General features: G+C 36.7%; 1 long non-coding RNA gene and 3 pseudogenes across 4 annotated transcripts; 2 read left to right on the forward strand and 2 right to left on the reverse strand.

Moving 5' to 3' along the window:
* The window catches only part of LOC126622809 (pentatricopeptide repeat-containing protein At1g11290, chloroplastic-like), a 46,867-nt pseudogene extending 27,601 nt beyond the window's left edge, over window positions 1–19,266 (reverse strand).
* Window positions 8,600–14,035, forward strand: LOC126620628 (uncharacterized). 4 transcript variants are annotated; one of them, XR_007622589.1, is made up of 8 exons: window positions 8,600–8,810; window positions 9,361–9,423; window positions 10,147–10,659; window positions 10,749–11,017; window positions 11,578–11,638; window positions 11,951–12,160; window positions 12,360–12,427; window positions 13,892–14,020. It is a non-coding gene; the product is annotated as an uncharacterized LOC126620628 (long non-coding RNA). The 4 variants fall into 4 exon arrangements; XR_007622588.1 differs by having other exon boundaries at window positions 10,749–10,848; window positions 10,966–11,017; window positions 11,951–12,427; XR_007622586.1 differs by having other exon boundaries at window positions 11,951–12,427.
* The window catches only part of LOC126620624 (receptor-like protein EIX2), a 59,841-nt pseudogene continuing 52,911 nt past the window's right edge, over window positions 18,674–25,603 (reverse strand).
* LOC126622810 (uncharacterized) lies at window positions 19,365–20,176 on the forward strand (annotated as a pseudogene).

Below are 25,603 nucleotides of genomic sequence, written 5' to 3' on the forward strand. Positions count from 1 at the left end.
TATTCGAGTTCTTAATCCAGGATCCACTTGAAGATTACCCAAAACATCATCTAACTGACTTTGTCTTGAACTTGGAGTTCTTGAACTACCAACAGTATTTGAACTATCAACATTATTCGAACTACCCGAACCCGATGATGACTTTCTCTTAAAAAACCGTTCCATAATAATGCTACATATACAAAATATTCAAAATAAATACTCACAATATAAACAAACCATAAACATAATCAAAATAAATATGAATTGGATTTCAATTAAATTATATATCTCATCTTGCATTCTACATATACAAAATAATGAAAATAAAAACTCACAATATAAACAAACCATCAATATAATCAAAATAAATATGAATTGAATTTCAATTAAATTAAATATATTCTACATATACAAAATATTCAAAATAAATACTCACAATATAAACAAACCATAAACATAATCAAAATAAATATGAATTGGATTTCAATTAAATTAAATATCTCATCTTGCATTCTACATATACAAAATAATGAAAATAAAAAATCACAATATAAACAAACCATCAATATAAACAAACCATCAATAAAAACAAACCAATAAAAACTCACAATATAAACAAACCATCAATAAAAACTCACAATAAAAACTCACAAAATAAATATGAATTGAATTTCAATTAATTAAATATATTCTACATATACAAAATATTCAAAATAAATACTCACAATATAAACAAAGGGAGGAGATGGAGTTGGAGCTGCCAGCAGGGGAGCAGCAAGGGAGGAGATGGAGTTGAGGGTTTGGGGGCAGCAGCAGCAAGGGAGGAGAGGAGTTGAGGGTTTGAGGGGATTGAGTTAGGGTTGGAGGATGAGAAAACAAAAGAAATTGGGGCTTTTGATTGTATAGGAGTCGGGTAGGAAGGCTGGGACTGGGGGGGACATGGTGGGAATTTTTTTTTTTTTTTTGTTCGGCCTGGCCCAAAATGACGCCGTTTTGGCCAGGTCATTTAAAAAAATTTCCTGGGCCAAAACGACGCCGTTTTGCCCGTCTGTTTTGAAAAAAAAGAAGCGCGCGCGAGCGCTGCTTCTTCTTCCTCTTCCTGCCGAGTCTTCGTTTAGGCTTTTTGTCGAACAGTTGGCGTGCGAGTCCGACCCCGACGACCCCGACGACCCCAGCTCCAAGAGGTCGCATATGGGAGCTTCAAGGTTGTTTCCATGGTTTCCAAGGGGTCGTGCGACCCCGACGACCCCACTGTGGATCCGCCACTGCATACACCGACATGATAAACCACACTGCATACACTTACACACTCACACATTCCCACATACAATCCACGTGTATTACTTTGCACACAAAATCTTTATCACACATACACTATCATGAAAAACCATTTTGCAGATTTGACATCCATTATAGCACAAATTAGGTTATGTTCGTATCTCTTCAATAATAATGTATACATTTCCACTTTAGCACAATTTTGACATCCATTCTAGCACGTTACAAAAACTATTATCAACATTTGTGTATTAAGAGATAAACTATATTCTTAATCTGGTATCAAAATGGTGTTAATTTGGGCAAAAATATTTGTGTATCGTATAGTTTTTTTTAGCAAAAATTAACTATCCATTCATTTTAGTATTTGTATTATCTACAGGAAACACTATACCTAACCAATTTCATAATCAAATTCAGCAATGTATACATTTCCCTGGTGATTTTAGTTTACACTACTCTTAATATAACATGGTTCTTTCTTTTTAAAGTACTTTGTATTAATTCTTTTGTGAACAATTACTCAATAGCATCTGTCAATACTTTAAACAAAGAAGGAATCACTTGATTTACCCTTCTAGATTGTGTTGAATGGTGGCCAAGTGGCCATTACCTTTTGGCTATTAAACAAATAAAAAGACAAAAAAAAGAAGGTGAAAGACAAAATGATAAGGGAACATCATGATGAAGAGGCATCATGATTATGTTTGTTGAAAAGAAAAAATGAAGGTCATGATGATGTTTTTGAAATTTTTATTGGGTGTTTTTGTATTGATGAAGTTATCATCCGAATGTGAGAGAGGTAGTGAAGGGTGCACCATTTTTTGTTTTAGTAGCCCATCTTTGAGAGAGCAAAGAGAGCTGCAGAGAGCAGAAAACTGAGAGCAGAAAAGAAGAAGAAGGTGCTCTTCTTTTTGGTTAGTAATCACCCACCAAGGTAGTTGTTGTAATAGCTTTGAGCTTTGTATAGAGAAGAAATTAATCACTATATTTCTTTCTCTATTTGTTTCTTTGGTGTGTGAAAGCTATTGATTGTATTGGGTTATTTGGGTTGTGAGATTGCCAACACTTTGTAAACTTCAATTTGGTTGATAGTGGATTATTAGGTGAGCTCTTACTGCTCCGAGGACGTACTCCAGTTACATTGACTGTTGAGGAACCTCGTTAAAATCTTTGTGTCTTTTATATTTTGTTCTTGCATTTTCATTTGATAAATTTCTTGTGGGTTAGCTTGAGTTGGTTCCATAAGGTTTGGTGCTATCCTAGCACAACAATTGGTATCAGAGCACTGGTTGCTCTTGGGTACTGTCTAGTTGCCAAAGATGTCAGACGGGCAAGATGAGAATCCTTTTGGAAGCAGCTCCGGGGTTGCAAGAACTACGGTGCAAAATGCAAAGTTTGAAGTGGAAAAGTTTGATGGCAAAAACAACTTCGGGATGGGGCAATGTGAGGTCAAAGATGTGTTGGCTCAACAAGATCTACTTGCCGCTTTGGGAGAGAAGCCGGAAGCTATGTTGAAGCTGGAATGGGAGAAATTAAATTTGTGGGCTTGCTCTTCAATTCGGTTGTGCCTTGCAAAAACTCAGAAGTATTTTGTGATGCGGGAGACATTAGCAAGTGTGTTGTGGCAACAATTAGAAGACAAGTATATGACAAAAAGTGCAGAGAACCGGCTACACTTGAAGAAAAAGCTCTACCGCTTCCAATACAAAGAAGGTACAAAAATGATTAGACACCTTGATGCTTTTAATAAGTTGATTGCCGACTTGTTAAATTTAGATGAGGATATTAAGGATGAAGATAAGGCCTTAATATTGTTGAATTCCTTGCCAGACTTTTATGAGCATTTTGTTACCACTATTATGCATGGTAAAGAAACTGTGAAATTTGAAGATGTGTCAAATGCCTTGATGAATTATGAAATGAGGCATAGAGAAAAAAATCATTATAGTACCTCTGAAGCTTTATTTGTTAGAGGTAGATCATCGAAGAGGAGGTCCTCTACTAGTAGGAAAAAATCACACTCTCGACCTAGAGGAAACTCTAAAGGTAGAAAAACCTTGGAAATGGATGAATGTGCCTTTTGTCATAATAAGGGCCATTGGAAGAAAGATTCTCCTAAGTTGAAGACCAAAGGAAAAGAAAGTTCTGAAGCCAATGTTGCTGAGGTTGAAACAGATCTTTTTGATTTTGCTTTAACCACTTCCTCATCATTTGATTGTGCTACTAAATGGGTGTTGGATACGAGTTGTACTCATCATATGACTCCTCACAAGGATTGGTTTTCAAGCTTGAAAGAGTTTGATGGTGGTGTTGTGTTCATGGGAGGTGACAATCCTTGTACAACAAAAGGGATTGGTACAGTTCGTTTGAAGTTGCATGATGGCATGGTTAAAGAGTTGACAGGTGTTCGATATGTACCGAATTTGAAGAAAAATCTTATTTCTTTGGGCACTTTAGAATCCAAGGGCTTCAGGTTTCATTCAGATGGGCAGACATTGAAAGTTACTTATGGTGCACTTGTTGTGAAGTTCCTAGATATGGCCATTTGTATTTATTGCAGGGAAGCACTGTGACAGGTGAAGTATCTATAGTCTCAGAAAATATGGGCACATCCGATTCTGATACTACTAGACTGTGGCATATGAGATTAGGCCATGTCGGTGAGAAAGCTCTACAAGGGCTTGTGAAACAAGGTCTTCTAAAAGGTGCCACAACTTGTAAGCTTGATTTATGTGAGCATTGTGTCTTAGGGAAGCAAACTAGAGTGAAGTTTGGTACTGCTGTACATCAGACGAAGGGCATTCTTGATTATGTGCATTCGGATGTTTGGGGTCCTACAAAGACTCACTCTTTGAGTGGTAGACATTGGTTCATGACCTTTGTTGATGATTATTCAAGAAGGTCTTGGGTCTACACTATGAAGCACAAGAGTGAGGTATTAAACATTTTCTTGGGTTGGAAGAAAATGGTTGAGAACCAAACTGGGAGAAAGATTAAGATTTTGAGATCGGATAATGGTGGTGAATACACATCCGACCCTTTCTTTAAAGTTTGCAAAGAGGAAGGGATTGTGAGACATTTTAGTGTCCGGGGAACTCCACAACAAAATGGAGTTGCAGAAAGATTGAATCGAACCTTGCTTGAGAAGGTTAGATGTATGTTGTCTCAGTCGGGTTTAAGCAAGTCATTTTGGGCAGAGGCAGTTAATTATGCATGTCACATCATTAACCGGTTACCCTCAGCTGCTGTTCAGGGTAAGACACCATTGGAGGTATGGACTGGAAAACCTTATTCTGATTATGACTATATCCGTATTTTTGGTTCACCTGCTTATTTTCATGTGACTGAAAATAAACTTGATCATAGAGCCAAAAAGGCTATCTTTCTTGGTTTTAGTAGTGGTGTCAAATGTTACAGGTTGTGGTGCCCAAAGATGAAAAAACTTGTAATCAGCAGAGATGTGACATTTGATGAAGAAAGTATGTACAAAGACTTTGAGAAGAATGTGAAAGATGTCCAACAGGTGGAGCTTGAGAAAGTTGCCTCTGGTACTTCAAATCCTATTTCCGCTGATGTCGAAGGCACTACAAGTGAAGAAGTTGGAGACCATGAGGATGTTGAAGAAGTTGAACTTGAAGATTCTATTCAAGTTGAAGAGCAAGTTTCACCTCAAGAGTCTATTGCAAAGAACAGAGGAAATAGACAAATTACCAAGCCAGCTCGGTATAGTGACTATGTTGCTTTTGCTCTTCCTATTATCATTGATGATATTCCATCCAATTTCGAGGAAGCCATTGAGAGTGAGGAGAAGAAGAGGTGGTGCAATGCCATGGGTGATGAGATGAATTCTCTCTTGAAGAACAAGACTTGGGAGTTAGCTAAATTGCCTAAGGGCAAGAAAGCTATCGGTTGGAAATGAGTGTATGCCAAGAAGGAAGATGCTGATGAGAAAAGCAATGTGAGATTTAAAGCAAGATTAGTTGCTAAAGGGTATGCACAAAAGGAGGGCATTGACTACAATGAAATATTTTCTCCAGTTGTGAAGCACTCCTCAATTCGCATTATGTTAGCTCTTGTTGCACAGTATGATCTTGAGCTTGTGCAACTTGATGTGAAGATGGCTTTCCTATATGGTGATTTGAATGAAGAGATCTATATGTGTGAACCGGATGGGTATACAGTGAAAGGGAATGAGAATTTGTTTTGCAAATTGAATAAATCACTTTATGGCTTGAAGCAATCTCTAAGGCAATGGTATTTGAGGTTTGATAAATTTATGAGAGACCAAAATTATTCTAGAAGTCAATATGATCATTGTGTGTACTTCAAGAAGTTGCAAGATGGGTCTTTCATTTATTTGTTGATATATGTTGATGATATGTTGATTGCCTCAAAGAATGTCGAAGAGATTGAGAAATTGAAGAAGCAAATGAAGAATGAGTTTGAGATGAAGGATCTTGGTGAAGCGAAGAAAATCCTTGGCATAGAGATCACTAGAGATAGATTTGAGGGTTGATCAGAAGCAGGTGGAGGTACATTGTGATAGTCAGAGTGCCATTTATTTGGCTAAGTATCAGGTTCATCATGCAAGGACCAAGCACATAGATGTGCGTTATCACTTTGTTCGTGAAATTGTTGGTGAAGGGGAAATCATTCTCCAGAAGATTCCAACTAAAGACAACCCCGCTAATATGTTGACTAAGGTTGTTGGTGTAGCCAAGTTTGTTCACTGTTTGAACTTGGCTCACATTATGCCTATATAAAGAAGGCGTTGAGCAGTAGGAGTTTTGGAGCATTTGGCTCGGCATGAGTTGTTCTCTTGCTAGTGTTTGGGAGTGATTTTTTGGGTCAATTGTGTTGGTTGGCTTATCATGGCGTTTTCGGAACTTGGCCAAGGTGGAGATTGTTGAATGGTGGTCAAATGACCATTACCTTTTGTCTATTAAACAAATAAAAAGAAAAAAAAAGTGAAAGAAAAAATGATGATGGAACATCATGATGAGGAGGCATTATGATTATGTTTGTTGAAAAGAAAAAATGAAGGTTATGATGATGTTTTTGAATTTTTTATTGGGTGCTTTTGTATTGATGAAGTTATCATCCGAATGTAAGAGAGGTAGTGAAGTGTGCACCATTTTCTGTTTTAGTAGCCCATCTTTGAGAGAGCAAAGAGAGCTACAGAAAGCAGAAAACTGAGAGCTACAGAAAGCAGAAAACTGAGAGCAGAAAAGAAGAAAAAGGTGCTCTTCTTTTTGGTTAGTAATCACCCACCAAGGTAGTTGTTGTTGTAATAGCTTTGAGCTTTATATAGAGAAGAAATTAATCACTATATTTCTTTCTCTATTTGTTTATTTGGTGTGTGAAATCTATTGGTTGTATTGGGTTATTTGGGTTGTGAGATTGCCAACACTTTGTAAACTTCCATTTGGTTGATAGTGGATTATTGGGTGAGCTCTTACTGCTTCGAGGACGTACTCCAGTTACACTGACTGTTGAGGAACCTCGTTAAAATCTTGGTGTCTTTTATATTTTGTTCTTGCATTTTCATTTGATAAATTTCCTATGGGTTAGCTTGAGTTGGTTCCATGAGGTTTGGTGCTATCCTAGCACAACAGATTGCATTTCAAGTTAATTGTAATTCGTTTATTGAATTATTGGTTTATTAAATCTGTGATCCTAATGTCTTAGTTATTGTGATTTCAGAATATATCTTACACAATCTTCAATTAACACACAATATTTGTTTTAATTATTTTTAAGGCATGGACATTATGGATTCAAGATAAATAGCTTGAACTGATCGATAAGACGCTTTCAGATTCGTGCAAACAAATCTGAAGCTGTAAGGTGTCTGCATGTGGGGCTGTTATGTGTGCAAAGAGTACCTGAACGAAGTGTCCCCAAATCACAATCAAGGATACAATTAACAAGAAAATGTTTGAATTGTGAATAATGTAAGATAAAATATATAATGGAGAAGGAAAGTAGTTCATGCTTAAACAACATGTATAGGAGGTTGGAGAAGCAAGACGAACATTTATCCAACAGCAATGAAATATGGAGGTTCACCAAACCTGTCATTTTGTAACCCAAAGCATGCAAGCCGGTGAGCAACTTCGTTGGCTTTTGGCAACAGATATGGATAAAATCTTCTCCAGTGATCCCAAATGACGTCGAGGTAAGACAAATAAGAACCCATTGATGCGTCCATAGAAAGATGAATAAGAACCCAAATGACGTAGAGCTAAGACGATCTAAAAGTAAAAGAGTAACACAAACACTGCTAAATTTTTACACTTCAACTGTTTGAGTAATTGATGAACTTAAATTTTATACTTAATCTAAATAAAAAAGTTGACAAAACTAATAAAGTTCTTAAATTGTTATAATTATTAAAATATGGCCGAAGTGGAACATATCAACCTGAACGAGATATTTTTCTTGTACCTGAAACATCGACATTGAAAAATATACCTTAAATGGAACATATCAAATTTATTGTCCACTTGTATTATAATATGTGTTGTACCATGGTTGTGTGGGAAAATGCATCTTAATTTATCATGGTTGTGGGAAAATGCCTCTCGTATTTTATTTTGACCTAATTTTCACAAGTTGAGTACCGTTATGTGTATCCTCTGTTTGTTTTGTTTAGGTATACAATTTGTAGGTGTGGAATTTGGACTGATATATGCTGGCTTTGTTTTTGGTTGCCTCAGTTCATAATTATGGTTGCTAGTTGCCTTAATTCATGGTACCTCGGTGTACTATTAACCTCTAATGCTTTTCTTGGTTACTTGCTGCCTCAATACATTGTTGCCTTTGTTTTTTTTCGCAATTTTCCCCAATTTGTTGCTCAGTTATCCTGATACCGGGATTTAGGGTTATCTCAGTATATTGTTGCTACAGTTTATGGTTTTCTTGGGTTATCTTGATACATTGAGTCATTGTTGCCTTGGTATATTTTTGTGGAAGTCAATAGTTGCCTCAAGTATTTTGATGCCTCATCCATGGTTGCCTCGGTTGTATAGATGCCTCAAATAGTGCTTGTCTCTGTTTATTGTTGGTTTCAGTTATGGTTTCCTCAGTTGTATTGATGCCTCGATTTATTGTTGATTTCTATTATAGTTGCCTCAGTGCTTCGATTAGTGTAACACTTGGATATATATATATATATATATATATATATATATATTTATATATAAATTATAGGAGTAAGATTATTTTAGTTAAAAAAAAAAAAAAAGAAACAAATAAGGATGAGCTAACGTGTAGCCATCCCCCATTTTTCTTCTTCTTCCCAACCATCACACGGTGGGTGAGCCAAGGAATCAGATTCTGTCCATAAATGTTTGGGGTGATGTGGGTAGTCTAGGGGGTGTGAGTAAGCATTCTAAATCAGGAGAGGCAATGATAGGCTTAGAGGGAGTATTTCCAACTCTCACTGAAGAATTAGAGGAGAGTGAGAGGTTTTGGAAAGGGAAAAGTAGGAAATCGGAAGAGGGAAGCTCAGAGGGTGCTGGTGTGTTCTTCAATTGGTACAAAAGGTTAGCTTAAATTTGTTAAATTTCTATTTTCTTACCTCTGCAACCTTGATTTCTAGAAAACAGCAGTTTCGTGAACCTCACTTTGGCTCTTGTTTCTTCTCAATCCATTTCATCTTCTTATAGAGTCTTCTTATATATTTGAAATTAGATATGACAAGGATCAAAGCCCAATTTATTTCATCGTTTTTGGTTGAGATCTTCTATGGAAAAATATGATTTGAAAATGTGAAAAAAATCTGGAAATCTTCAGATTTTCTGCAGAAAAACTGGTTGTGAACTCAACTTTGGAACTTGATTATTTTCTTCTCTTAAATCCATTTTGAGAAACTCTTGTAGATTAGAAACTAGGTTTGTTAAGCTTTAAAATCCAAGTAATTTCATCCTTTTACATGGATTTTTGAGGGATGAAAATAGGGTCACAATATGGGGACTTAAGCTTGGTTTTTCACGGGGTTGTGATGGGTATATTTGGGTAAATCTTTTGTTAGGCTGAAATAGAATTTTCATTCCAGTTTTATGCTAACTTTTACTATTATTTATGTGATGTTAGGTCTGGGAGTGACTACGGACACTTCAGAGGCTTAGAGAGGTATTATAGTTAGCTGGACAAGAGGTAGGGGCTCTATTTCCCGATGATAGATCTATATCATGGTTAATCTTTGTGATATTAGTAATTATATCTAATACAGTAGTAATGAAATGCTTGGGTGAAATTGAATCAATTGATTGTCTTGGTTGTGTTAGGGTTGATGGTTTCTTTTTTCGGTGTATTATATATATTGACTATGTTAAATGTTGTTATGTTTTGATGAATGGTTGAGTTATATAAAATTGTTGGATTGACTATGTTGAGGTTTACAATTGTGTTTGTTAAATTGAAATGCTCAGGTTGCATTATATGTTATAGAGTTAAGTGTTGGGTTGTGTAAACTTGGTTAAGCAAATTGTTGAAAACTTGTATATGTTCAAGCGTAGGGTGAAGGGCTTGAACGTATAGTTGGGCGTCGGGAGAAAGGCCCATGTTAATGAAACTGAAACTACTAATAAAATTCGGGGTTAAGGGAGGAATGGGAGTTAATTTATATTTTATGGTATTCGGAACCAAGTGGTATAAGCATGGTATGGGACGTGCAGGTTTGGATGCCATAAATATAACTTAGCGGGATTAGAAGGGAGTGAGTTCATGTGTACTTCTTTGTCATATCATTTGTATTTTACCGGATTATTTGATGCGTGGTACTTTGATTAACTATGACAAATGAGCTTGAAGGACATATGGTTCCTACTGGGCATGAAATGCTCACACCCTAATAGGGTGACCTATTAGCTATTGCAGGTACCGTTATGGAAGAACATGAGGATGACCTGTCTCTAAATGAATAGTCATATCATATGTGTGCTGGTTTCCTAGTTGTGCTTAAAATAAAGCGTCCTAGTATCTGAAGACTATGTTGTAAGAGTTGATGTTATACCCACCCTTAATTTAGATTGTATTTTCACTAAGTTTGAGTTTATCTTATTTTTAAGATTGTTTTTGGGTCTTAATAGGTGTGCCAAGGGGCCCACCTTTGTTTGTTGTCCCCCCGGGTCCAAGCCCTTCATCTCTCTCTCTCGGTCTCTCTTTCCCTCCCTCACTCTCTCTTCCTTTTTCCTCTTTTTCCCTCGAGGCTCTCTCTCTCTATTCTCTCCTCTTCCCGTCGAACACGCACACACACTCAGTCACCAACCACAACCCGTACCACCTGAGCGTGGTGACGTTGAAATCAGGACCTGAAGGAGTGATACTCCAACAGTGGCAGTGCCACTGTGCATCTTCGTCCCTAAACAAACTCCGGCGAGTTTGATATGGGTAAGCTCCGATAACACTCTAAACCTCCCCTTTTTTATCCTCATAATTCATTTCTGATTGTATCTATGTGTTTTGGTCGTCGAAACTAGGAAGAAACACATCGGGGAGACTTCCCCGGATTCCTGGGAGGAATCCGTCACTTTCGAGGCACTTTCCGGCCAAACCACGGTGAGTTGGCCAGCGTAAAAGGTATCAATCTCTTCGTCTCACTGAGTACTACAACTTTCCTTTTTGTTTCACCCAATTTCGTTGAGTATTGAAGACGTTATATCCATTTGAATCTTACCCAATTTTCGGCGACCTCAGTGGTTTTGAGGAGGTTTCTGGCCAAACCACGGTGAGTTAGACGTCATGTGAGGTACCATTCTCTTCGTCTCTTTGAGAACTACAACTTTTGTTTTTGAATCACTCAATTTCGTTGAGTTTTGATAAAGTTATGGTCGTTTAAAGTTGGTGTGGATTTCTGGCCGAATTTTGGCCTTCTTCATCCTTGGGTCCGGTGACCCACCAAACCCAGGCCCTTTGGGCCTTTCTTGCCGAGCCCAACCCAAAACCCATTTCAGTTTTATTATTTATTTTATTAATTGTTTTAAGTTAAAGGCCTTGGGGCCAAATTAGCTAAGGCCCTAAACCTTTTTATCTCGAAACCCAAAACCTTTAGGCCTAAGGCCTTCGGGCCTTTTGAACCAGGGCCCTAAGCCCTCTCCTCTAAACCTAGCCCACCTAATTAGCTAAACCCAAACCTTTTATGTGGAATATTCTTTGGAATATTCTAAGGATATTTTGTTGACATTTCACGAAATTTATCCAAGACCCTTCTTAGGGTAATTCGACGTTCTAAATCCGTTTCCAATGTCCGTTTTCCCAAATTCAATTTCTATTATAAAGTTTTATTAATTTGGCCCTTTATGTGCTTAGGGGCAATTATAGTGGCATTTCTGTCTTCGCTAGTTGCGTGGCTCTTCGGCGGCGAAGTACTGTGAGTGGACCCCTTCTAAAAATGCATGTTTTAATTATAGAAATGCATACATGAAAAGCATGATTTGATGATTACGTTTTATGAAACGTTTTGTGAGATAACATGTTTATTGAAGTTAGTTTGAATTATTACTATTTTTCGTATAACCCATGTTCTTATAGAATATTCGATGGATGACGATATGATATTTAGAACATGTTTCGAACACCTCTTTATGGTATAGATGATGGATGACTTTATACTATGAAGTTGGTTTTCAATATATATATGTTCAATGGTTTTGTATTTACCTAGTGGTCCTTTCCGCTACAGGACGAAGGGATAGATTCAGGTCCGTCCTGAGTGACGGTTTGGTGTTGGCATATGACCTGGAGTGTGTTTGCTCTGGCTATTTAGCACAGGGACGGGGAGCCAGCATGGGGCCTGAAGTGTATTTTCCTCTGACTGTCTACTCAGATACGGGGAGCCGGCATGGAGCCTGAGAGTTATCGGACAATTCACTAGTGATTATTATATATACAAGTTATGGTTTGAGACTTTCACGGCATGCTAGGTTTCGGAAAACTTATGTCTATCATGATATATATGTGTTTTTATAAAACCTAGGGGTTAGTATGTTGATAACTGTTTTATTTTATATATATATATATATATATATATATATATATATATATATATATATCAACTTGGTCCACTCATGTTTGTTTTGCGTCCCCTTCAGGATTTAAAATCGAGGTATACAATCCCGACGTCCAGGCATTTCCGCATCGGCATCTTCAAGTCCTCTCGGTGTAGGATCCATCCTTTGTTTCATTCAATTTTATATTATTTCTTTTAATATTATAGTTAGTTGTATGCTCTGAACATGTTCCTTAAAGGCACATTATTCATTCTCTTATATTTACAAGTCTAAGTGAACCTTTAGATGGTTTTGGTTCTATCATACTTTCGTTGTAATATTTAAATATTTTTTTTTAAATTCTATTCACGTCCTAATTCGATTATCATTCTTATTTTCGAATTTGGGGTGTGACAAGTAGTGATTGCCTCAGTTTATTGTTGGTTTTGGTTATGGTTGCCTCAGTTTTTTGTTGGTTTCAGTTATGGTTGGCTAGTTGTATCGATGCCTCGATTAGTGGTTGCCTTGTTTTATTATTTGTTTCGGTTATGGTTGCCTTGGTTGTATCGATGCCTTGATTAGTGGTTGCATTGGTTTATTGTTGGTTTCGGTTATGGTTGTCTCGGTTGTATTGATGCCTCGATTAGTGGTTGTTTTGGTTTATTGTTGGCTTCAGTTATGATTGCCTCAGTTGTATTGATGCCTCGATTAGTTGTTGCCTCTGGTGAGAATGAATCTCACATTGATAGGGGGAGAAACTTTGCAAAGACTTATAAGAGGTTGGGTTACTCCTTATAATGCCAATTTGTTTTATGGTAGAACCTTAACTTCTTCATGGTATCAGAGCAGGTTGTCACATGTGTGAAGTCAAATGCCCACACTCGCACATGCGCTCCACGTCACCCTGTTGTATTGTCCATGTGTTAGGTTTGAAAATTCACCACACATGAGGGGGCATGTTGTAAATGAATCTCACATTGATGGGAGAAGACACCTTGTAAAGGTTTCTAAAAGGTTGGGCTACTCCCTATATTACCAATTGGTTTTATGGTGGAACCTCAACTTCTTCAGCCTCGATGCATTGTTGGTTTCAGTTATGGTTGACTCGGTTTATTGTTGGTTTTGGTTATTGTTGCCTCGGCTGTATTGATGCCTCATCATTATTGCTTCAGTTAATTGTTGCCTCACTTTATTCTTGAATAGTATTGTTTCATTGGTTTATTGTTGCCTCAAATTTTCAAGTGTGTTGTTACCTTGGTTCATGATTGCCTCACAGTTATCTTATGCATTGCCTCTTTTTCCTTGTTGTTTGGATATCCCGACTCATACTGTCATAATCATTGGACGCATTGTTACCCATAGTCGACTTCGTATAAATTTTTGCCACTGATATTTGATGACTCTTCATGGTTGTCTTGAACTCTCAGTGTGCTGGTGTATTGTCGTATTGGTTAACTGTTGGCTCAATATATAGTTCTCATCACTCAAACTTTCGACAGTTATTTGATGTTTTGATACATGTTTGTCTCGGTTTTTTTTTATTTCTTGAATAATAGTTGCCCTAAGTTTATTCCTGGTTACACTTTTACATATTAGGCCACTAACATTTCATACATATTTCAATTTGTTTTAAGGCATGGATACTATGGATTCAAGATAAACCACTAGAACTGATCGATAAGACGTTTTGTGATTCGTGCAACATATCTGAAGTGATAAGGTGTCTTCATGTGCGGCTGTTATGTGTGCAAAGAGTACCTGAGGATAGACCAAGCATGTCATCTGTGGTTCTGATGTTGAGCAGTGATGTTGCCTTGCCGCCTCCAAAGCAGCATGGTTTCTACACTGAACGAAGTGTCCCTGAATCACCATCAAGGACGCTTCTATGTTCAGAGAATACTTTCAGCACTACGTTGATAGAACCTCGGTAGATCATCATTGCGGTGCTTGTTATTCCTTCAATCTACCATCACAAAATGTTTTTGGTAGGTTGACGTGAAGCTTATAGCCTTGGCTGGGAAACAATGAGACCTGCGACTGTAACTCTGCAAGAAAAATATTTATGATTACCAGTTTATCAGTTCCTAAATCAGAACAAAGAAAGGACTTGGGGTTGTTAGGTGGTTGAAGAAAATTTAAGTTATAGCTATAGTTGTGTTTATTATTTTTTTATTTTATTTTATTATTTCATGATAAGATAAAATTTATTGAGAAGGAAAATAGATCCTGCACTTAGGTCTGGTTCGGGTATTTGATCAAGTCGCCGGAATTAACACTCTAAGCCTGGTTCGAGATAGGTGCTTGTCATTTAAGTTTCTTTGGCAATCCTCTATTGGTAGAAAAACTTCAGTGCAGGCATTTGGACCACGTGACCATCTTCCCGCAAACACAAACATCACACTAAAATGAGGCAGCCGTACTGAAGTTTTTCTCCACCGTCTATTTGAGCATTGTCAACGCCTGTTCGGTCTGCCCATTATTCAAGCACCCACCAATAACAGCATTCCATGAAGCACCATCCAATTTAACATCTATCCTTCTCATCCTACAAATTAAAGTTACACCTTTTTTTTTTTTTTTTATCTTTTGAAGCAAGCAAAAAATGTATTAAAAGGAAAACCCCCGAGAACAACTGAAGAGCATGAAGAGCAAATGAAGGAATACGGGGTGATCCCAAATATGACAATCAGTAATAAGAAGGCCTTGGTGAGCGAAGACATCCACCACAAAGTTAGCCTCTCTAAAAATATGTTTCCAATCAATGCAAGCAAATTTGGTCGCCATCCACTTGATATCTTCAATAATAGGAACCAGATTCCACAGCGTCGCACCCCGGTCCAACACTGACTGAATGACCAACTTAGAGTCTCGTTCTACCATAATCTTTGTATAGCCCTTCCTTTGAGCATAAAGAAGGCCCTCTTTGAGAGCCCTAGCCTCCACTTTAGAAATAGTGGTACCATCAATATTTAAAGCTCCACCGCCAATAAGCTGCCCAATATGATTCCTTAAGACAAATCCCGCTGCAGCCTTGTCCCCGGCCACTGAGCCGTCAAAATTTAGCTTAACATATGTCACGCCCCGAACCCAACATACGTCCAGGATCGACACGTGACGTTATCCAGCATCCGTATATCTAACAAATCCCACCTTCGATATATTTACAAGGCATAACTCAAGATCCAACTGCGTAATAATTTTTTTTCGTAAGCTTTATGGCTGCATCTAACCTCCTCGTTAGACTGCCTACGTACCCTAATCAGAGATCAAACCATTCGTAGTTCATCAATCACTACCCATCTACATTTACCAATGTACATTCCAGCCGAAAGATATAACATTCCTCAATCAATCATTAGAACTTGACAAGTATGGAAGTACTAGATTCAAGGCTACATAACAATCCAATATGACAATCAAGGTTTGCATTCCACCCATCATATAAGTCACTATGTTTCAACATGAAACCTTAATCCACCACATGTAATGTATCCAAGAACCAACAAAGCACAATATTATTCTCAAGCCATTTCGAGTAACGAGACTAATCATAATAATAACAATCATATCCCACATCATTCCGCAATCGTTCTACTTAATCAATCCTAAAATCATAGATGCATGATATCTACAATTACTGTGCTATTCAATCAATAAGGTCCCATATCAATTCACAAATTTTAATAAAGGATCCCTACATAATTCCCCACCTGGATTTCAAGTACTAACATGATAAGTCTAATCTATACACAATGTCTATTGTGAACAATTCATATTCACTCGACTCTAAGGTCAGACTACCTTTACGGAAATGAGCAAGAGTACGGATTCTATACCACTCAACAGAATCCAACCAAAATACTAAGCGACCTCTTGTAATCTCTTCAGACTTGACATCTGTACAATCAGTGCCTACAACATGGGAATGGTGCATTGGCATCAAGAATTCAGATAAGCTACAAAGATCGGGTGAGTGACAATAATACAAGGATGTGATAATAATGATAAAGCCAACCATTAATAACAGTTTACATCTCTTTAATATAAATCATTCATAAAGAATCAATACCAAGCCTTTGCAACTCCGAATGAGTCACCCAAACATCCAACGGTTCGTCTGAAACAAATCACAACAGCTCACAATCATAATCTCATACAACACAATGAAAAGTAGGGTTAGGGTGACACAGTTTAGTCGAAGTCTACATCTCCGAAGCTATCTCAATCCAAAATTTATAACCCCAAGGTGAACACGATCCTAGACCATCTCTCAACGGAATCGCGAAGTAGAAGGGGTTCCGGACCACTCAACTAAACCGAGCATAAGTCCAACAAATATAGCAATGCTCAAAGAAGAAAACATGAAACAAGTACTCAAAATACAAAAGCTCAAAGAAACAAGAAATGAAATAATGATATGATATGTGAAATAAGTCTCGAAGTAACAAACCCCATGACAATGGGTTCATAGTCCACTCCTAACCCTCACATTTCATCACATCAGGCCAATCATGCAAATCAAATCTCATTTCAAATATGCACATCAAATTACTTTCCATCGAACAATTCATCAAGCACTTCAAATCACATTTCACAGATATCATCCATACACAAGTCAAATCACGACTAATAAACATAGATCAATGACTAATCACATTTCAATAGATTCACATTATATAATCAAGTGATATCCACTCAAAATATAATCGCCTATCGAATGTACCAAGTACAACTAATCCTTATCACCCCCAGAATGCGTAAGGTCCCCAATCGCGGATATACCAAGCGGGATCATATATACTTTCTCTTAAAACCAATTCCCTTCTTTGAACATATTAACCTAATCTGTGCAAGTAGTATTGGCCTATTGGGAAATTAGAAATCCATGAGTGAATCATAATTCTCAAACCATTTAAATCAAGTGTATGTTATGAACAGATTATCACTTTGATTCAAAAGGAACTATAAATGGCATAGTCATTTCAACTTTTATACCAAAGCAGCCCCTTTAGCTTTTGTGTATATAATAGATAAAAGCAAGTATCTGCATAATACTAGTCTTGAAAAAAAAACGTGGCTAATATATGACATGCAATTGACTCCACCCAATTAATTATGTTATACAAATATCCCTTTCGGGTATTATACCAAAATAGGGTTTAGGCATTTGTGTATAAAACTAGCTTTGTATCATATATCATATAAAAAACTTGCACATACAACAACTGCATATAAAACTAATTTCCCATAATAGCATCCAATAATGACCATAAAAGAAATTTAGAGTATCAGAGAATAATTACCAAAGCTTTCCACCCATTGGATAACACAAATGAAATCATGTTTATTTCATGATTCAAACCCACCTTTTGCGACCCTCTTCTTTCTTTTCTCATCCCTGCCTTCTCTGTTACCCTCTCTCCTTCCTTTCAGTTCTTGTTGTCCTGTGTCTCCACTTATACAATTGGATTTAAGCTGGGGTGGTAGAGTTGGTTTATACCATAGGGAGATGGGGTTCATAGATAGAGGAAAGCAAGATGTCATGGTGATCAATCGTGAGATGAATTTGGAAGAGGTGGTGGGAAGTGACGACCTCCTTCCCTCTCCAACCCCCTTCTAAAAAAAATGAGATACAGAGGGAGGAGAGGGTGCTCTAGAGTCTTCCCCCTTCTCTCTCTAATTTTTTTTTGCCCAATTCCACTTATAATATCCGGTCCCTTTAATCCCAATAAATGTTGGGCCTTTTAGCCATAAGTTGAAATTAAAATAATTCCCACAATTTATAGTTTCACAATTTCAAACGTCCGTAACTATACCGTTATAACTCGGACTCGCAAACGCCCTTCGCCTATGGGCTCGTGGCTTCGAGACTTATTCGAAAACATTACTTGTGACCTCAAAAGGTCAACGAATTTTAAATAATTATTTTCCAAACTTCACTCTTCGTAACTAGTTTAATTAAAATCTAAATCCAAACGATTTAAAATAAATTCTCGAGAAATAATATAAAATCTCAATAGTACAAATACGTAGATTATACCAATGAAATCCAGGAACGAGATTTCACAACATAACTCTGATCCGGAGGGTGCCATTGAATAATCGTGGAAATATCTTCAGTATTTCTATTTAAACCCTTACAATTGGCTTTAAGATATCGCTGACCCATGGACATAGCTGACCCATAGACATAGCCAGCAAAAGTTACACCCTTTTTTGGTATCTCTGTTCGAAAAATACGCAGTTAGAAGTACATTCCAGGACACGAAATCTCGTTTAGACATCATATCAAATACCAACTGAGCTTGTTTAATGCTCAGACAACTAGCATAGATATTTACAAGGGCGCTGCTAACGAAAACATTCTCTTCCATTCCATGTCTGACCACAAACCCATGAATCAGACTTCCCAAATTCAAATCTTTCAACTCCGAGCAAGCAGGTAGGATTGAAGAAACTGTTACCACATTGGGTCTCACTCCATTCAACCCCATCTCGTGAAATGCCTCCAAACCTTGTCTAGGCATCCCACAGTTAACATAACAAGAAAAAAAAAAGAGGTCCAAGATACCACATCTTTCACCGCCATGGCATCGAAAACCAGTCTCGCCAGATCAACATATTTACATTTTCCAAACATATCGACCATTGCATTGCCCAAAGAGACATCCAAATGAAACCCAAATCCAATTGCATCATCGTGAAGCTGTTTAGCATTTCAAATATCACCAAGAGCAGCACACGCCTTAGCAACTGACAAAAGCAGAAGATTATCGGGCACAACGGGCCGAACTCTGAGCGAAGCGTAAAGATTTATGGATTCCTTGAGGAACCCATGTCGCGTGTAGCCTGATATGAGCATGGTCCACGCACGCAGGTCTGGTTCGGGAATTTGATCGAACAGGCGGCGTACACATTGCAAATCGCTGGAATCACAGTAGATTTTCAAGAAGCTAAGGCTCGGGCTCAGGTGAGGCGGGACGTTGGTGGGTAGTTTTGAAAGCATGTCATCTATATATATAAAGGGAGAGGGCCAGGGCCAGTTTGGTGAAACATTCAAAAATACCAAGAAAGCCCTTTTGTTTTCTTCAACAACTCCTCACATCATACGCATTTGGAATAAAGGCGGTAGAAGAATTAAAACCTTCAACAACTCCTCACATCATACGCATTTGGAATAAAGTCCAAAAAATTAGGTACAACACCATTTCTTACCTATTTACGTTTAATTGCATTCTCCATATCATTCTACAAATTAATTATCAAATTTAAAAAAAAAATTAAAAAACAATTTATGGGTGTAGGAAAAAGATTAATAGTGATCAAACAACTTTTCTAAATATGGTAACTCTTCTCTTATTTTCATATGAATGTATACTATCAATTCAAATTGCATTCAATTTTCAAATAGAAATAAAATTGCATTTTTCTATCAGTTTTACAAGCATCACACCCGTCTCAAAGTACAAGGTTGAAGTACAAGATTAAGGTAACATTTCTTACTATTTAATTTTGTAAACATGATTACAATTAGTTACTTCAAACTTGACAATTTATTTATCTTTCAGTATTCTAAAAGTAACTGGAGTAAAAGTATTGCTATGGGAAAATTATCGAAGTTAAAGGTATTTAGGTTAAATTGCTTACAATCTTTATATTTGGGATTGTGCATTATAATGCATTATTCACATCTTAATCAATTAGACTTCTTAATTTATCATCATTGCTTGCAGATTAACCATGAAAATCTAAAGCATCAAGTGCAAGCAAACGGATGGCAAGCATGGCGGAAGGACGAAAAACTTGACAACTAGATATTCAATATTCGTGAAATCAAGAATGTCTTTATTCATGAAGTCAAGCATTAACTAGATATTCATTATGTAAAACTAAATTATTGCTCCTATCAGTTGTGTCCATTCTTGATTTGATGAAATCCACTTTATTTTTTTTTCTTCGTATTCCTACACAAACCCAAAAAAGAAAGAGAACGCAATATTTTTTTTTTTTGACAAAAGAAAAGATAACATGGGGAAAAAATATATGCAATAACAGTAACTTGCATATTAATATCAATACAGAGAAGAGCTACTTAATGTTTTTATCTACTCTTTTTTTATTTACATCTACTTACCATTGTTCATGAACTTTAGATAGGAACTTGCATCCAAATATCTCATGTTGTTTGACAATTGCATGAATAACATTTAAATCATTACTTTACGCAAAGTGAAAACCAAAAACTTGACAACATTTTAGGACATGCCTGATAAGGAAAAAGTTCATCTTTGCACAATACAATTAAAATATATCTTGACAATTACAATGAAAAAGAATAACACAATACATTTTTAGGGCCGCGTAGGGCCCGTGATGCAAAAATGCCTCTCGCATGCACATTAGTGCATGCGGAGAGGCTAGTATATTGTTTAAATGGCTTTTGCATCTTGTAATATGCAGGGACAAGCTTCGAGTTTTGCAAGTGCTTTTGAAAAGCAGTTGAGAAGTACCGTTTCTTGGCGCCAGGGCATGTAATAGCGGACGATGTGTCTAGGCTTGAAACGACATGCCCCGTATGTTTATTAGCTTTATTTTAGGCATGGAACATTCCACCTCGTTGCATTTTATTTTTGTTCTTTTTCTATTTTGTAAGACTTTGTAATGGCTAAAGCTTAATGAACTTGAGATTGGGATGCTTTCCTTTTCGTCCTGCAATATTTGCATCATGATTCGAATAATTTATTTTTTAGTTTATTTATTTGAAAATCATGTTTATAAAAAATTAATTAAATAAAAAATAGTTTGGTTGTCCAATTAATGTTGTTGACCACAGCAAATGCCCTAGTAGTAAGGGAATTACAGCAAATGCCCTAGTAGTAAGGGTCAGGTGAGGCGGGAAGTTGGTGGGTAGCTTTGAAAGCATGTGATATTATTGTTTTAATGGCTTTTGCATCTTGTAATCTGCAGGGAGCACTACAAGAAAAATGGGCTAAGAACACAATTCAATTGTGCCCTTTTCATTATCATTGAGCACAAATACGTATATGTGCTTTTTAAATATCAATGAGCACCAAAACCATCTCAAATGTGCCCTCTAAACAAAGGGCACATTGGTTGGTGTCCTGCATTTGTGCCCATTAAAATGTTTGCACCAAAATTTGTGTCACTGTTTATAAATATCAGTAATCATAATTTTTTTATTAATTTACGTACACACATAAATAATTTTTGTGCCCATTGATTTAGTATATTTAAATTATTTAATTTTATACACATAAGTATCTTGTCTTACTTCAACAATCTGAAGACAAAATCTTATTCTAATATATTTTTATTGATCAAAACCCACCATACACCCCCTTTCTTTGACTTTACTGTCTCATCTCTCTCTCCGTCTCTCTCATTTCTCTTTTCCTGTCTCCCATCTTTCCTTCTCTTTTACTTATCTCTCTCTTTCATCTCCGCTTCCCCAGATTAAGTCCAACCACCCTATATATATTTTTATAGATGTATGATTTGGTTATTCATTTTTGTATGATTATGTGGAACTCGTTGGAAAACAAATAAGTTGGTGCATGCGGAGAGGCTAGTATATTGTTTAAATGGCTTTTGCATCTTGTAATATGCAGGGACAAGCTTCAAGTTTTGCAAGTGCTTTTGAAAAGCAGTTGAGAAGTACCGTTTCTTGGCGCCAGGGCATGTAATAGCGGACGATGTGTCTAGGCTTGAAACGACATGCCCCGTATGTTTATTAGCTTTATTTTAGGCATGGAACATTCCACCTCGTTGCATTTTATTTTTGTTCTTTTTCTATTTTGTAAGACTTTGTAATGGCTAAAGCTTAATGAACTTGAGATTGGGATGCTTTCCTTTTCGTCCTGCAATATTTTGCATCATGATTCGAATAATTTATTTTTTAGTTTATTTATTTGAAAATCATGTTTATAAAAAATTAATTAAATAAAAAATAGTTTGGTTGTCCAATTAATGTTGTTGACCACAGCAAATGCCCTAGTAGTAAGGGAATTACAGCAAATGCCCTAGTAGTAAGGGTCAGGTGAGGCGGGAAGTTGGTGGGTAGCTTTGAAAGCATGTGATATTATTGTTTTAATGGCTTTTGCATCTTGTAATCTGCAGGGAGCACTACAAGAAAAATGGGCTAAGAACACAATTCATTTGTGCCCTTTTCATTATCATTGAGCACAAATACGTATATGTGCTTTTTAAATATCAGTGAGCACCAAAACCATCTCAAATGTGCCCTCTAAACAAAGGGCACATTGGTTGGTGTCCTGCATTTGTGCCCATTAAAATGTTTGCACCAAAATTTGTGTCACTGTTTATAAATATCAGTAATCATAATTTTTTTATTAATTTACGTACACACATAAATAATTTTTGTGCCCTTTGATTTAGTATATTTAAATTATTTAATTTTATACACATAAGTATCTTGTCTTACTTCAACAATCTGAAGACAAAATCTTATTTTAATATATTTTTATTGATCAAAACCCACCATACACCCCCTTTCTTTGACTTTACTGTCTCATCTCTCTCTCCGTCTCTCTCATTTCTCTTTTCCTGTCTCCCATCTTTCCTTCTCTTTTACTTTCCTTATCTCTCTCTTTCATCTCTGCTTCCCCAGATTAAGTCCAACCACCCTATATATATTTTTATAGATGTATGATTTGGTTATTCATTTTTGTATGATTATGTGGAACTCGTTGGAAAACAAATAAGATGGTGGGTAATTTCGTCTTTTGTGGGGCTTTCGAGTTCAAGACACTTGGTGGTAAATATTATATTTTATTTAAATACACTGTCACAGTTTCAACCACGAGCTATGGCCGTTGTCTAATATGATGCAACCACGGATTGTGCCCATGATAGATTGAAATCTAACACCATGTGACCACAAACAATGCCCGTTATAAAACAATTCCCAAAAATTAAAAAAAAAAATTATTCAATAAAAATTATAAATATATAATATTTATATACAAATTGCATATTTACTGCAATATAATGATTACGTAAAAAACCACATATTCAAAATATAAATATTACAAGCTGTACACTAAAACTAACAACAAAACCAATGAGTTATACTAAGTGCCAAATAGACCTCTAATAACAAAGACATTGTTAATTGAAGACTACACATTTCTTTGAACACTTTCGAACAAAAGACTTGAGAGTGAAATACTGCCTCTAATGCTTGAGCTTCAGAAATTGGTGCCTCTCTCTATCCATCTGTATAGACATAAGCATATGGATGAAAATAGTGAATAGATAAACAAAACTTGAAGCTAAATTAACAAGTAAAAATTTAAATAGACGAATCTCTAATGGTCCACACATGACGCCAAAAAATTAATCAATAAAAACTTGAACATTTATACAGAACTAACCTCAACAAGATTATGTAGGTGCAAAATTAGCATTGCATTACAGAGAATGGATCAAATGTAGCCAAGAACTTAAATTACAATCATCAAATTTCTAAGATATTCTTCCTATCCGCTCCACCTCTAAAGCTAGCATTTCTTCATTGCTCCGTTCCATCTCCCAATTGACCGAAGTCACTAGCTCATGATCAATCGCTTACACATTCAGGTTATCTAATGCACATAGACCAAACACAATATATAATTACTTGATTAAATTAAAAAAATGGAAGAATTGAAATTTATAAACATTAAAACAATAAAATAAAAAAAATGAAGCTTAATTACCCCAAGTGAAAAGCAACCCATTTGATGCAGCAGAGGCGGTGTGCTCCTGGTCGCAAGCAATGTCCAGCCACCGCCAATTAGTCCTCGCCGTGCACCCAAAAAGCTCCAGAGAACTGCTTCGGGATCCTCTACCGCTGCTCCTTCCCATTCCGACCGGTCTGCTCGAACTTGCAATATCCCCACACGTAAATCGCCATCTTCATCGGAATGCTCACCGGCCGGTTGCGACCCAGAAGCTCATCAATGTCAATTTCCATAAATTCCCTTCACATACTGAACCACAAAGTTGCAAGTCAACAAATTTGACAAAAAAATTAACAAATCTTAATCCAATTGAAGGAGAAAGTTGGGAGCTTCACAAAATGGGTTCTCTATTTGGTTACCTGGGAAATGGAATAGTGGTGAATTGGGAATTTGTCGGCAGCCAAACAGAGAGAGAGAGAGAGAGAGAGAGAGAGAGAGAGAGAGTGGCGGAGATACCTGAGGACTCAAAGTGGACGAGGAAGAAAACTGAAAAATGGTTGTCGTTGGTGAAATGTTAAGAGAGAGAGATACAGATCTCCTGAGGACTCAAAGTGGACGAGGAAGAAAACTGAAAAATGGTTGTTGTTGGTGAAATGTTAAGAGAGAGAGAGAGAGAGAGGAGAGTGACAAAGGTCGGTTTAATTTCTCACGATTTGAGGAGGGGGAGTTTTGCAGTTACTAGCTGATGGGATGAGATAAACCAATAAATGAAATTTGAACCTCCTTTATATTTTGAAAAGCATGCGGGAGTGTTGTGAAATTTTCAAATTTAAAAGATGTTTGAAATTTTACAAAATTCTTGTCCCACCTCCTCTAGATTTTTTAGTTAAGTGTGTGTGATTCCATCACATATTATGTCCGTGATAGATAACAAAAAGACGATGTGGATGTTAATAATATTAACCACAAGCATTGTCCATGATGATTTTAGTATATTTATAACGTTCAATTTTGCGCGTGGTCATTTACTGTTATTTTACAACGAGCTAAGATTTGTCTGTGATAAAAAAATTGTTATTACTATGTGCTTGTTATGCCCGTGGTAAATTTGTACTTTTTATAACACGCTCATAAAGTCCGTGGTAAAATTGTCGTGGTAGATGAACTATTATGTTGTAGCTTATCGTAATGAACGCGTTGTCACAAATGGATATGAATTCGAAGTTAAAACGATAAGTTACGAATTTTTAAAGTTAGAAGGCAAAATGGTAATTTTGGGACTGAGAGTATTTTAGAAGCCAAAGGCTTCTCCCATTTTACTTTCCCAGCAGGCAGATGCACCACCCACGTGGGTCTTCACCCTTCCCATGTATATATAATTATTTGTTGAGTATTAATCCAACAGTCTTTTCGTCTCCCTCATGGTTATGTATATAATTATTTTATTAATTTTCTAATGGGTTTTTGTGTCCCATGGGACCCACCCACGTGCGTCTTCACCCTTCCCGGTGCTTCTACTCCTCTCTGCACGCCATCACTCTTTCCGTCTCACTCGTTCACGCAATCATCTCTCTCTTTCTCTCTCGACTTCTTCAGACTTTTCTCTGTCATCTCCCTCACCATCTCTGTGTGCTCACTACACAA

Source organism: Malus sylvestris, chromosome 5, assembly GCF_916048215.2.
Source record: "Malus sylvestris chromosome 5, drMalSylv7.2, whole genome shotgun sequence".
In the NCBI taxonomy this organism is placed as follows: domain Eukaryota; kingdom Viridiplantae; phylum Streptophyta; class Magnoliopsida; order Rosales; family Rosaceae; genus Malus; species Malus sylvestris.